The sequence below is a fragment of the Vicugna pacos genome, chromosome 12, assembly GCF_048564905.1.
Source record: "Vicugna pacos chromosome 12, VicPac4, whole genome shotgun sequence".
Classification (NCBI taxonomy): Eukaryota; Metazoa; Chordata; class Mammalia; order Artiodactyla; family Camelidae; genus Vicugna; species Vicugna pacos.
Window position 1 is genome coordinate 24356981 of NC_132998.1, and position 14092 is coordinate 24371072.

A 14092-nucleotide genomic window follows, 5' to 3' on the forward strand; every position below is an offset into this window, starting at 1 on the left:
GTGAATTTCTACAGCTAGTGGAAACAAGCTAACAACATCACTGAAAAAGAACTGGGTGATTGCTTACTTAGGGATGATGTGGGCATGAGTGGGTGGCAGTTCCTTGAGATGAAGACTGACTTGGACATGCTGATGGCTTTCCAGCCTTCTCACTTAGAAGATTATGTTCTTTCCTCAATAGTTTTTGGGTATGGCTTCCCCCAACCTCTTTCCGTATTCTTTTTCTTTTCCCACTGCCATCCTCCACTCCCAGCTTTCTTCTTTTTTGATTTTTGTCTTGACAGCACTCCAGCCTAGAAATATTTTAGGAGCAGCTTTCAACATGATAGTTCCCTAAAAATAATGCAAGTCAAGTTATTGGCAAAATAGTCAGCCTTGGAGGAACACCAATTGTGCAGAGTTTAGAAAGTGGTGTGGTCGCTCTGTCCTGGTTTCTCAAGCAGGATGAATCTCTGAGACTTTGTAGCTGGTGGGGAGTGTGTCCAGACCAATGGTGATGAGGATCACCTGACTCTCCAGGGGGCTCTGCTTACTTCTGAGTGACAGCTTTGTTGGACAAACCTGCTGGGATGAACGGGCCTTATGGATTTGTTGAAATGATCTGTCTCCTTTGCCAGTTCACTCTCCTCTCCTGAGCTTTAATAGTTTGAGTTCCTCAGGGCTCCGTTTTCTCTTCTTATTACTCTATAGTCTCACCCACACCTACTCTATTCCTGTGCTCAGTCTGGCAGCCTAGTGGTTAAGAGTGTGGACTCTGGAGCCAGATGGCCCCAGGTCTGAATTCTGGCTCTGCATGATCTAGCTGGGTGACTTGGGCCTCTATTTTCTCATAGGTAAAACAGGTTTAACAGTTGTGCTTGCCTCAGAGGGTTGTTAGGATGATTAAACAATTTAATATTTATAAAGGTGCTTTGATAGTGACTGGTCATTAGTAAGCATTTGAAAGTGTTTATTAAATAAATTTGGAAATATAACTAGTCTAGACTTTACCACTGTAATCCAGGCCCAACTGTCAACTCTTTATTTCCACTTGGGTAAGACACGAACAACACTTCCAGAATTGAACCCAATCTCTCCTAAAACATCTTCTGCCTTCAAAAGTCCCAGTGTCAGGGATCACCTCTATTCAATCTAGAAACATGGGAGTCACTTTCACCCATTATATTATTGACTCTGCCTCCTAAACATCTTTCAAGTCCTTGAATTTCTTTCTATCAACTTTGCCACCACTGGTGGGCAAAGTCACCATCATCTGCTTCTGGACCATAAAAATAAACACAAACGGTCTCCTTATACCTGTGCTTATCTCTCTCTAGTCAATTTCCCAAATTGTGAAAAAGGGAACCTTTCAAAATAAAAAAAAATGACAATGACATACATTTTAAAAAACACCTCTTGCATGGATTTCCAATGCTGTTAGTTTATAAAGCTTCATATGCTTATGCAGCTGAGACTCCTTGTACTCTGCCTCTGCGTACCTCTCCAGTTTCAAACCTCTCTCTCACTTTGGCTTCTTCATATGGGTCTTCTTTTAGCTCATGGAACACACTGTGTTCCCTTCCATCTCAGAGCCTTCAAAGATGTAGTTCCCTCTGCTTAAAATATCACTCTTTTCTCTTCTTGCCATTGGTCGTGTCCCCTCACTTCCCCTACCTAACTCTTTCAAGATGCAAACTTGATGTCACTCCTTCCATCCCAAACCACTCCAATATCTTATTTGGACACTTCAATCACACCCCTGCTTATATTTTGTGTCTCTTACTATGATCATAATTTAATATATTTCTATTTAACTTCTGTCTACCCACTAGATTTTCAACTAGGTGAAGGCTTCCTCTTGTTGAGTGCTGTATTTCTGACATGTGGAATGAGTCCCGTAAATAGCGGTTCAGTGAGTGAACACATATGTATATGGTTTTATCCATGTCGTCCCACCTTTGATCAGGTCAATGGGCACAGGTAAGAAATACAATGAGCAACTGCCCCGTTCTAATCCCAAACCTTTGGGAAAAAAAAAATGTATTCCTGGGTTCATAGATCTCAAATTTCTAGAAATGTAATGTCCATATATTTTTTTAAAAAGCTTTTGTTTCACATTTTCTTGGCACAATTGGAACCATGCTTGATATCCTGAAGACATTTTCTTCGTAAATGCACATTCTCTCTGCTTTTTGCATAACTTACAAAGGAAGGTTCTGTTCCTACACAGTTTTTTTTCCAAGGTATACCTTTATCCCCATCTGTTTCAGAACACAAAGAACAATCAAATCTCCTTGTAACCTTTTACTTCAACTTTGTCCCTCAGTGCCCATAATGAGCCACAAAGCTTTGAACTAGATCATTCTTTTTATCATTTCTTGGTGGCTAAGTCACTAGAAAAGCACAATAATACCCCAGGAAAAAAGAAAGAATGAGAAGTCCATCCAAAGGACACATTTACATTTTTAAGGATTTCTAGCTTTTTTGATGAAATAAGCTACAGTAAATGAATCAGAAACTTTCACACCTGTATTTCAGGAGAGCAAGACAAAAAGGAAGCAAAAGTGCTTATCGAATATCCAATTATCAGATTCACAGACATAGAAAACAAACTTACGGTTACCAGTGGGGTAAGGAGGTGGCGGGAAGGGATAAATTGGGAGTTTGAGATTTGCAGATACCAACTACTATATATAGAATAGACAAATAAGTTTCTAGTGTATAGCACAGGGAACTATATTCAATATCTTACAGTAACCTATAATAAAAAAGAATATGAAAATGAATACATGTATATGTATGGCTGAAACATTATGCTGTACACCAGAAATTGACACATTGTAAACTGATTATACTTCAATAAAATAAAAAATAAAAATATCCAATTATCAACTGGGAGGCTATGTATAACAATACATATTTTATCTCATATATATAAAATAATGTAATTATATACTTTTTCATGTGTTCTAACTTGAAAAAATTAAAACAAAAATTTGAATTTAAATGTTTAGCTCTAATATACAAACACTGGTTCGTTTTTGGTCAAGCAAAATTTCCTCGAATTTTATGTTCCCCTCACTCTCTTGATTCATGTCTGCAGATTACAGCTGCATTTTCTTCTCTCTGTAAAACAGAATCTGTAAAAATACTGAATCACTGTGCTGTACACCTGAAACTAAATATTGTAAGTCAACTATACTTCAATTAAAAATTAAAATAAAAATTAATTTAGAAGAATTATAGTACCATGCTACCTGAAGTATTCAGAGATAGAATGTTACAGAGTGTTTTTACAGAGTATTTTTCTTGATATATAATTTACTAGCCATTTTCCCCTAGAGAAAAGTACAGAAAAAATTACTATTAATAATGATTATGGTGATAATAATAGGCATTTACTGAATACATACCAAGCAACATACACTGTGCTAAATTCTTTTAATGGATTATCTTTTTCAACCTGCTCAAAAATGCTTTGAAATACATCCCATAGGTGTCCAGGTTTTGTAAATGGAAAAGCTGAGGATTAGACAGATTAAAAAATTTTTCCCCAATTACATAGCTGTAAAGTGACTGAGAGGGGGTTTGAACTCAGGCCTGTCTGACAGATGAACAGGTTGTCTTTACTATTATTGCTCCTATGATCACTAGGAACATTAACTTGGTGCTAACTACCTTCCATGTCCCAGACAAATGTGGAATGACTTCTATTCATTATCCCACTTACACAGCACTGCAACCACATAAGGTGGTTACTGGCATGCTTACCGAGTTGCACGAGAGAGGACTTTGAAGTATTTGGATTATTTTATGCCTTCAATACATTTCCCTCACCCATTTATGAAATCTGTGCATTGCTGGATACATATGAATGGGTGTCAGCCACCAAAGGAAATGGCACCTCTGGAGCCAACATGGTAGAATGACTCTGTCTACTGAAGGCAGAAGCACAGGGGCATGAATCTTTTCCAGAGACAAGTCAATTTTTTTGTAAATCTTGAGTATTTTTAATTGGAGCCAGAAAAGAGATAGGTTTATGACCCTGGAACTAATAGTTTCTGAAATATTTTTAACAGCTTTAAAAAAATAGTGATATTCTTTGCTTTAAAAAGGAAACATTTTTTAAGGTAATAGTAGGACCACTTTACAAATAATAATTATGCTAATAATATTATTAGGTTAACTTTTATATTCTCTGGTTTTCTATTTAAAGGTACCTCTGTATAGGCTTATATATATATTTTTTAATGAAAGTGATAAAGTTATTTTAATTTGGCTTAATGGAGATTTCTGGTTAGTACTGGGCGCCAGGTGTGGCCCTGGTCCCTGAGAATCACCAACAACTAAGAGTTAGTCCCCGGTCTAGAAGACTTTACTCCATTTTTAAACACTTTTCATTAGAGGCAAAGATTCTCCCTCTGTCTCCAGTCACCTTGCAAGTTGACTGGCTGCATCATAACTATTTTAAACTTAGGTCTTTGGAGAGAGTTTAACCTTCATTTAGTAGAAGGAGATAATACTTGTTTTCTTTTACTCTAGCTTTGATATATTTCTTCCATAGTTAGAATTCCTATTAATGTTTGAGGTTCTGCCTGTCTCAGCACAGCTTAAGACCTAGTGATACCATAAGTGTTTAAAAAATTCTTTTCTTCAAAAACCTCCGACAAATAAAGCAAAGCAAAGGTTGGTTTTTTGTTTTTTTTTTTTAAAACAACAGACACACAAGGGACTTGACAATGATCTTGGAGTTTATAAAGGCTTATTGTACAAATGGGTTTTGGCAGTTGTGATATTTTTCAATCGACATTCAACCAATAGTAAGTAAAACATTTAAAAAAAAAAAAGTAAAGGCCAGAATTACCAAATTTGTAGAATTAAGAGACTACAGATTTATAAGATGCTGATATCCTAAGGGAAACTGAGGTATACCTTTAAAAAAACAATTACTTAATCATGGGCATGTAGCTTTGCGGGGAGAAATGGGATTAACATAATTTGAGGTCTTCCTATGTGTCATTCTGTGCTAGACATAAACCCCTCTAGGATATTTTCTTCCGGTTTGTATTTTATAAAAGAGGAAACAGAGGCTCAAAGCTATTAAATTGTTTGAAAACATGCAGCCTGTGAGCAGCAGAACAGGAATTCAAACCCAGCTCTGTCTGGCTCCACAGCCTGTGCTCTTTCCATTATATTATCCTGCTCCTTTTATGGGATGATTTAGTTGCCAACTGGGGATAAAATAAATGGCCTTTTGAAATTCTTTCCGTTGCCCAGATTTTGTTCTCCCTTACTTGATCTCAGTGTTGGCCATAACATCGCTTAGCAATCTGTGTATACAGGAAGGTTGCGTTAGGAAACAATGCAACCTGATGACTTTAATGTAGTTTTTCAAATTTAAGTTTTTCCTCTTCCTGAGTCATAAAAACCCTTGTAAGAAGGGACCCTAGAGTTCACTGAGTAAGCCAAGTCTAATGTTTAAACTCAGTCTCCCTCTCTCAGCAAATATTCATTTAGTCCTATGTGTTAGGTAGTGGAGATAGCCAGGATTTGTCTGTGTTTGCTGCTCTGTCATGAAAGTTTTCCCTTACTGCTCCTGTTCTCTTCTGCATTCTGTAGCTGCTCATTCAGTAGAGTAGGATAGACACTAGGTTGTAAAGGAAAGAGAAAAGGCCAAACCATTTCAAAGATGCTCTTTCTCACATAACTCATTAAGAATCCCCTGGTGCATAGTTGACATCTAAGGTGGTAACTGGGCACATAAAAGTTGATCTTAGCACTTTGCCCTTAGTCTGCAGTCTTTCTAACAAGTTTCAATGCCTCTCCCCCATGTGACTTCAAGATTGTTAAAGATCTAGAAATATTTTGGACTCTTCTGAGCTGACAAGGCAACAGATGGACCTAAAGTGTAATGGTTGGCAAAAACGTGCTGTTAGTAGCTTGATTTGAAGGTGGTTCCGAGGAGCTCAGTAATTTCAGTGGGTGTCTGAGAAAAGATCTGGAAGGGGAGAAAGGAAGTGTCTGTACAGAAAGCCCATGATGGATGAAATAACTGAAGAGACGGAGAAGGAAAGCCAGGAAGAATCATGGGAAATAGTGCCTACCCAAAACATTGGCCCTGTTCTCCAACAACCTCATGCAGGAATGGCACTCTGTGCCTGAAGTTCCCTGACATTGTTACTTGGCCTCCATCTAGCTGTTTTACTGTGTCTTGTGTGTGATGAGCTGTATACTTGCTGTCTCCCTCCATGAGACTGAAATTAAGAGCAGTGAACCACAACTTAGTCATCTTTGAAGACCCCAGGACCTTGTCTGTGCCTCATGTGCAGAGTCAGTGCTCCCAATATGATTAGTGATTGAGCACTTTTTCACTTTGTAAAGGACCAGTACTATGCAATAGATTTTGAATAATAATTGAAGTTAGGGGAAAAGAGGCATTCCCCCTAATGATTCTGGAAACCCAGGAGTTAACTTCACTTGTATTCTAAGAGAGGTCATCTAGTCTACATCTGCCGCGAGACACTTTCCTCCTGTCTTACTCAGCAGCTAAGAGGTTGCCAAGAAACCAAGCAGAGGCTTCTGATTTGGGCCGGAAGGCATCAGATCCCCACACCGAGTGGGCATCAATGCCCATTAGCCTCCTGTCCTACACTGCAAATGTAGGCTGACGTGAATGATTTCTCAGCCTACAGTTTGTTTTGTGTTCCAGTGTGTTCCAGTTTGTCTTGGGGGAAGACAATACTGCAATGTGGTCAAGAGTGTAGATTTTAAAATCAGAGAGGTCTGAGTTAGAATCTTGGATCTGCCACCTGTTAGCTGCATGTCCACAGGCAAGATATATAGCCATTCTCTCTAAGCCTCAGTTGCCTTATCTATAAAATGGGGAAAAATGATCTTATCATAGGGTCACTGTGATGATTATAGTAATGTGTTTGATTAAGATTATGTATGGTAAGTATTGTGTGATTACAAAGAGTACAATAAATGTTTATTATTATTACCATCTGTGACCTACATTATCAAAAATGCTTCTTTGTATTCTCATTGTATAAAGATATTTTTGGTCAAACAGCTCTGAAAAGTTTTTATTCATAGCCCTTACTCCCAAGGGGACTAAACAGGGAATGAATGATCATGCTTTGCTCAAATGGCCCTGTCCTCCAACCCTGTCCCATTGTCCTGAAACAAACACATTGCCCTCCACTCTCTCCTCTAATGAGCTATTTCCTAAGGAGATCTTCAGTAATTCATGCAAACATAGCTCTGAAGGGTCGACCACAGTGAACCTCCAGGCAGGGCCAGGCATGTCCGAATCCTGGTATGAACACAGCTAAGATCTCTAACATATAAAGAAGAACCTGGCGATGGCTAGATGTTAGCAGCGAATGTAAAGGAGACTCTGTAAAAAGAGAAAAGAGGAAGAGAGAATTCAAGTCCCCAAGAAATGAAGAAAGCAGAAAATTTAACAGAGTAATTTCTAGGAGTCAAAGGTTATATTTTAATTTACATTTGCCCTGCAGAATATTAGTATATGTAAGCCAGAAAACATCTTTTTATTGCATCCCAAATGTAGCCATACCTTGTTTTATCGTGGTTTGTAGATATTATGCTTTTGCAAATTGAAGGCTTGTGGCAACCCTCTGTTGAACAAGTCTACTGGCACCATTTTTCCAACAGCACTTGGTTATTTTATGTCTTTGTATCACATTTTGGTAATTCTTGCAATATTTCATTATATTTGTTATGGTGACCTGTGATCAGTGATTTTTTGATATTACTATTGTCATTGCTTGGGGGCACAACAAATCACACCCACATAAGACAGCAAGCTTAATCTGTAAGTGTTGTGTGCGTTCTGTCTGCTCCACCAACCTGCTATTAACCTATCTCTCCTCCTCTCCTCGGGTCTCCCTGATTCAAGACTCAGCAATATTAAAATTGGGCCAGTTAATAACCCTACTATGGCCTCTAAGTGTTCAAGTGAAAGGAAGAGTCACATGTCTCTCACTTTAGGTCAAAAGCTAGATGTGATTAGGCTCAGTGAGGAAGGCATATTGAAAACCAAGGTAGGCCAAAAGCTAGACCTTGAGCCAAACAGCCTGGTTGTGAATGCAAAAGAAAAGTTCTTGAAGGAAATTAAAAGAGCTACTCCAGTGAACACAAATGATATAAAAGTGAAAGGGCCTTATTGATGATCTGGGGAAAGTTGTAGTGGTCAACATTCCCTTACAGCAAAACCTAAGCTAGAGAAAGGCCCACACTCTCTTCAATTCTATGAAGCCAAGAGAGTTGAGGAAGCTGCAGAAGAAAAGACTGAAGCCAGCAGAGGTTGGTTCCTGAGATTTAAGGAAAGAAGCCATCTCCATAACATCAAAGGGCAGAGTGAAGCAGCCAGTGCTAACGTAGAAGCTGCAGCAAGTTCTCCAGAAGATTTAGCTCAGATCATGAAGGAAGCTGGCTATAGATTTTCAGTGTAGACAAAGTAGTCTCGTGCTGGAAGGAGATGCCACCTATGACTTTAATAGCTAGAGAGGAGAAGTCAATGCCTGGCTTCAGAGCTTTAAAGGACAGGCTGACTCTCTTGTTAGGGGCTAATGGAGCTGGCGACTTTAAGCTAATGCTCATTTACTGTTTTTAAAATCCTAGGGCCCTTAGGAATTATGCTCAGTCTACTCTGCTTGTGCTTTGTCAATGGAACAAAGCCTGGAAGACAGCACATCTGTTGACAACATGGTTACCGAATATTTTAAGCTCACTGTTGAGACCTACTGCTCAGAAGAAGAGATTCTTTTCAAAATATTACTGTTCACTGACAATGTACCTGGTGACCCAAGAGCTCTGATGGAGATGTATAATAAGATTCAGGCTGTTTTTATGCCTGCTAACACAACATCCATCCTGCAGCCCTTGTGTCAAGCAGTAATTTTGACTTTCAAATCTTATTAAGAAATGTTTCCTAAGGCTATAGCTACCATAGATAGTGATTCCTCTGATAGATCTGGGCAGAGTCAATTGAAAACCTTCTAGAAAGGATTCACCATTCTAAACACTGTTAAGAACATTCACGTGTCACAGGAAGAGGTCAAAATATCAACGTTAACAGGAGTTCAGAAGAAGCTGACTCCCACCCTCATGGATGACTTTGAGGAGTTCAAGACTTCAGTGGAGGAAGTAGCAAGTGGAATGTGGTAGAAATAGCAAGAGAACTAGAATTAGAAGTGGAGCCTGAAGATGTGACTGAATTACTGTCATCTCATGATAAAACTTGAACAGATGAGGAGTTGCTTCTTATGAATGAACAAAAAAAAAATTTCCAGAGATGGAATCTACTTCTGGTGAAGATGCTGTGAAGATTACTGAAATGATAACAAAGGATTTAGAACATAACATTAGCTTAGTTGATAAAGCACCAGCAAGGTTTAAGACTGATCCCAATTTTGAAAGTTCTACTCTGGGTAAAATGCTATCAAAAAGCATGATACTACAGAGAAATCATTTGTGAGAGGAATAATCAACTGACATGACAAACTTCACTGTTGTGTTAGGTTAAGAAATTGCCAGTCACCCCAACCTTCAGCAACCACTACCCTGATCAGCCAGCAGCCATCAACACTGAGACAAGACCCTCTATCAGCAAAAAGATTGATTCACTGAAGGCTTAGATGATAGTTAGCATTTTTTAGCAGTAAGTATTTTTAAAATTAAGGTATGTACTTTTTAAAAACATAATTGCACAGTTAATAGACTACAAGATATTGTAAACATTACTTTTATATGCACTGGGAAACTAAAAAAAAATGTGTGACTCACTTTATTGTGATATTCGCTTTATTGTGGTAGTCTGGAACTGAACCTACAGTATCTCTGAGGTATGTCTAAAAAGATCATGTGTTTGCAAAACACTGGTAGAAAAGCTGGGACCTGTTATATGCCATGGAAATCACATCACAATTCACCAGGCACAATTCCGTTTGAAATTATCCTCCCTTGTATGTCATTCAATGGAAGAAAAAAATTAATCTGCTCAGTAATAAAATGCATAGTCCATTATAGTTATTGTGTTCTTCTTGGAAAAAAAAATAACATGACAGCTTTATTCACTCCACGTGGCAAACCAAATTGCTTCAAGGAAAGTACAAATAAGACAAACACTAAAATTGAATTTTTTCTTCCTCTTATACCCAGAAGCATATACTATGGCGGTAATGCATAAGCTAAAATGGAAATAATAACAACAGTGGAAAACCAAATGAAAATACTAAACTCAGTTAGACAACTGATTCCAAGGGGCAGTAGTCTTCATGACCCATCTGCTTGGAGAAAATTTCTTGTTAATCAGGTCTATAAAAGGGCGTGGCATTGGATTCTATTTTGTATAAAGTTCATAAACAGTGATGTGTCACTTATCTGTGGAATCTAAATTATTATTTTTTGTTTTTTTGCCTCCACCCCCTCAGGAAGTTTGCTAACTGAAGCCCCAAAGGAAATGGGCCAAATGGATCCACGTGACCGGGTATTAGAGCAAACACCAATGGAGAAATAAATCAGCACTGGCTATTCACATTAGAACATTTGGTGTTCTTTTTAATTGCGATGTCAACTGGGGACTATCTCTTATCACTATGCTGGAGAGGCCCAGTGAATACAGGAATTGAAAATTTAAAACCAGCATACCAAGTTTCAAAAATTTGCTTTAAGTGTATTCTTCTAAAAGATTCTGTACATGTTCAGATAATTGAAAATTCTCCTAGGACTTTCTTTTCCTCGGTCTTGAAAACAGTTCTACTAGGACCAGTTCTATTTTGCTGTCATCGCTTTTACATAACAAGACCCAGTGGAACATGTGACTTAGATTAATATGCAGTTTGTTAGAAAACAAAAAGTACAGAAGCTAGTTTCTCATTATGCCCTATTGCTATTTACATCATTATTTTAGAGAAGTGATGGAGAGCATAGGCTTTAGATTCTGATGGACACACCACACTATTCAGAGTCTGGTTCTGCCACATGCTAACTTTGGAACCTTGGACAAGTTATTTTACATCTCTAAGCCTCCATGATCTGTTCTGCAAAATGGGTCCAAGATTTCCTTTCTCACAAGACTGTAAAGATTAAACCAACTCTTGCACAGTACTTGGCTCATAATGAGTATTATACAAAGCAGAGCTAATTTTTTGTTGTTGAAGTATGGTTGATTTAAAATATGGCATTAGTTTCAAGTTTACAGTGAAGTGATTCAGTTACATTTTTTCAGATTATATTTCATTATAGGTTATTACAAGATAGTAGGTCTAATTCCCTGTGTGATACAGTAAATCCTTGATACTTATCTATTTCATGTATAGTAGTTTGTTATCTGTCAATCCCATACTCCTAATTTGTCCCTCCCTCCCTCCCTTCTTGCCCCTTGGTCATCATAAGTTTAGTTTCTATGTCTGTGAGTCTGTTTCTGATTTGCATATAGATTTATTTTAAATAGTAGCTATTAACATTATTATTAAGCAGATTAATTCAAGATAACGTGGTCAATTCTTTCAGGGGAAAACTGACTGACTTAACACTGGTTATAACCCAACAGATACGGAGCAGCCATTTGCCAAGGAAAAAACCTTTGCTAAGAGGGACTCTTTCAGGCTATTGCTCTGAAGGGCACATAATCAGACAGTGGAACTGATTCTCTAGAAAAGAGGGCCTCAAGCAGAGGGCTTCACAGAGAGCAACTGGAATAGGTTCATGCCACCACAGGTGAGAATGCACCTACGTGCTCACCACAGACTCAGATGAAAGGAGTCAAACAAATATCCACTTTGTGCCTTTCGTGTGCCAGGCACTATACTAAGCCCTTCACATGTTTAATGACCCTCAAATGGAAGTATTGTACCCATTTTGAAATGAGGTCAAAAGTATGTTTCTATGGGTATTTTGCCATTTTTCTATACTGAAGTGGCACTGGGCAAAGAGGTAGAGATCCAAGTTGTACTGTTAAGTTCCACTCATTTATTTTATATTTACATATAATTAAGAAATATATACACTATCACCTGGATATCAAATTTTATAAGTATGGGTTCCAAACAGATTATTCTGTATAATTTTCACCAGGACTCCAAGCAGATATTTAATGGGCTGGAGGAAGTGTTAAGTGTAAGTCAGTTTGGATGTTCTAGGTAATTCACTGAAGTAATGTGAAATTTCAGAGGAATTTGAGGGATGATAGTTTGTACTTCAGAACTGAGTTCTTAAGAACCCATCTGAAGGGATTCATGGGATGCTAATCCCATGTTGGTAAAACATTCAATATCAAAGCAAGGGAGATTATCCCCTCCCCTCACAAAATGCTCAATACTGTTCCTCCATGGTTATTGTAAGGATTAAACCACCTAATAAATGTGTATAGAAGCATAAGGACTGGCATATTGTGTTTGATAAATTAGTTTCCTCTGAAGTTGTGAAATCAAAGTAAACTGAAGTATTAATTTTAGGAGCTGAAAACTGGATTTGATGTACAGAAGGGAAGGTAAGATAGAGCTGTAGTTAAGCTCATGGACCATGGAATCATGTAAACAGGTTCAAGTCATCTTTCTACCTTTTAATGGTGTGTTTTCTTATGACTCAGTTTCCTCATCTATCAAATGGAAATCATAATTAGAATATCCATTTTGTGCACCTATCAGGATTAAAGGGGATGATGTGTGTAATACACTTGGTACACTACTAAGTGGATATAAAGTACTCAGCACATTACGTGGAACACAGTAAATGCTCAGTAATGTTACCTGCCATTATAATGAATGTAACTCCCATGCTTTCAGGATATATTTCACACCAATAAATGTTTTTCAAAGTATGGAGCATAAAGGCACTGGACATAATGTGATCTTCACAGCACATGGTGCTTTAAGAGAACCATCTCTCCATAGTGTTTGGTGGAACATCAGTCCCTCAGGATGTTATAAAATAAAAATGTCTCACATTCAGATAGCTTAAGGAGACAAAATATTCTATCCCACTTTGCATATTAAAGATCTAACAAATTTCTTCTTTAAAAAAAATCACCTTAACTTTGTTTAATCTAGCATTTCCTCCAAAATCCTTGTCCATATAATATCATTTATAATCTGTAGCACCAACATGCGATGGAACATTCTCTGAGAAACCCTGATCTGTGTCTTTAGGATTAAGTGCATAGTTCTATTTTATGAGAGTTGTTGCGTTTATTGATTGTTAGTTAAGCTTTAATTTCAGGCCCCTAATTGTCTAAATCACCTAAAATAGTGAATATGGGCGTTTCCACAGAAAAGCACATACAGTTTTAATAATTTCAGAAAAAAAATGTATGTAATGACTCCAATGCTATACTACTGGACACTTTAGGGAAATTTTCAACTGAAAAAAAGAATAACAGATTAAAGCAGATCGTGATAGAAGAAAATGTTTGCTATTAAAAGGGATGTTGAATTGTTCCAGTGAATTGTGTGTGGTGGAGATAATTAGTCTCCAAAGATGGTTCCTAATCTTCCAGTGGCTCCTAACTTCATCTTCTAGTATTCACTCCCTTCCACATTATGTCTGGACTGGCCCTGCCTATCAACCAACAGAATGTGGAGTTCTGCACCTCAGTCTAAGGAAGGCCTGGCAGCTCCTGTGCTTTTGGGAGCCCTGAGTCTCCATGGGGATTCTGCTGGAAAAGCCACACAAAGAGCAGGAGAGACCCTCAGACTGAGCAGAGGGAGAAAGATGCCCAGCTATCTGAGTATCCCAGATCAGATGGAGAAAAGATAGATGGAAAGCACTGACCTTTGAATCATGCTTGTCAAGGTTCTAGACAGGCCAGAGAACCAACGTGGACCCTGCAGACCAGTCAAATCCTCAGGTAATTGTAGCCCTGACCCAAATACCATGAAGCAGAACTGCCCCACTGAACCTAGTCAACCCAAAATTACGGGATCATAAAATGGCTGTTATTTAAAGCCAGTACATTTTGTAGTGGTGTTGTTGTTGTTGTTGCTGTTTTTAATGCAGTAATAGATGATCACAGTAATAGAGGGATAGTGTAGAGGGGTGCAAAGAAAAGTATCCGGATGGCCTGTTCTTCATTTTATATTGTTCCTCT

General features: G+C 38.1%; 1 long non-coding RNA gene across 1 annotated transcript; it reads left to right on the top strand.

The window, feature by feature from the left end:
- The first annotated feature begins 1866 nt into the window (after nucleotides 1-1866).
- On the top strand, nucleotides 1867-10496 carry LOC116282639 (uncharacterized). The gene is made up of 3 exons (XR_012078437.1): nucleotides 1867-1959; nucleotides 9525-9664; nucleotides 10437-10496. It is a non-coding gene; the product is annotated as an uncharacterized lncRNA (long non-coding RNA).
- Nucleotides 10497-14092: the final 3596 nt, after the last annotated feature.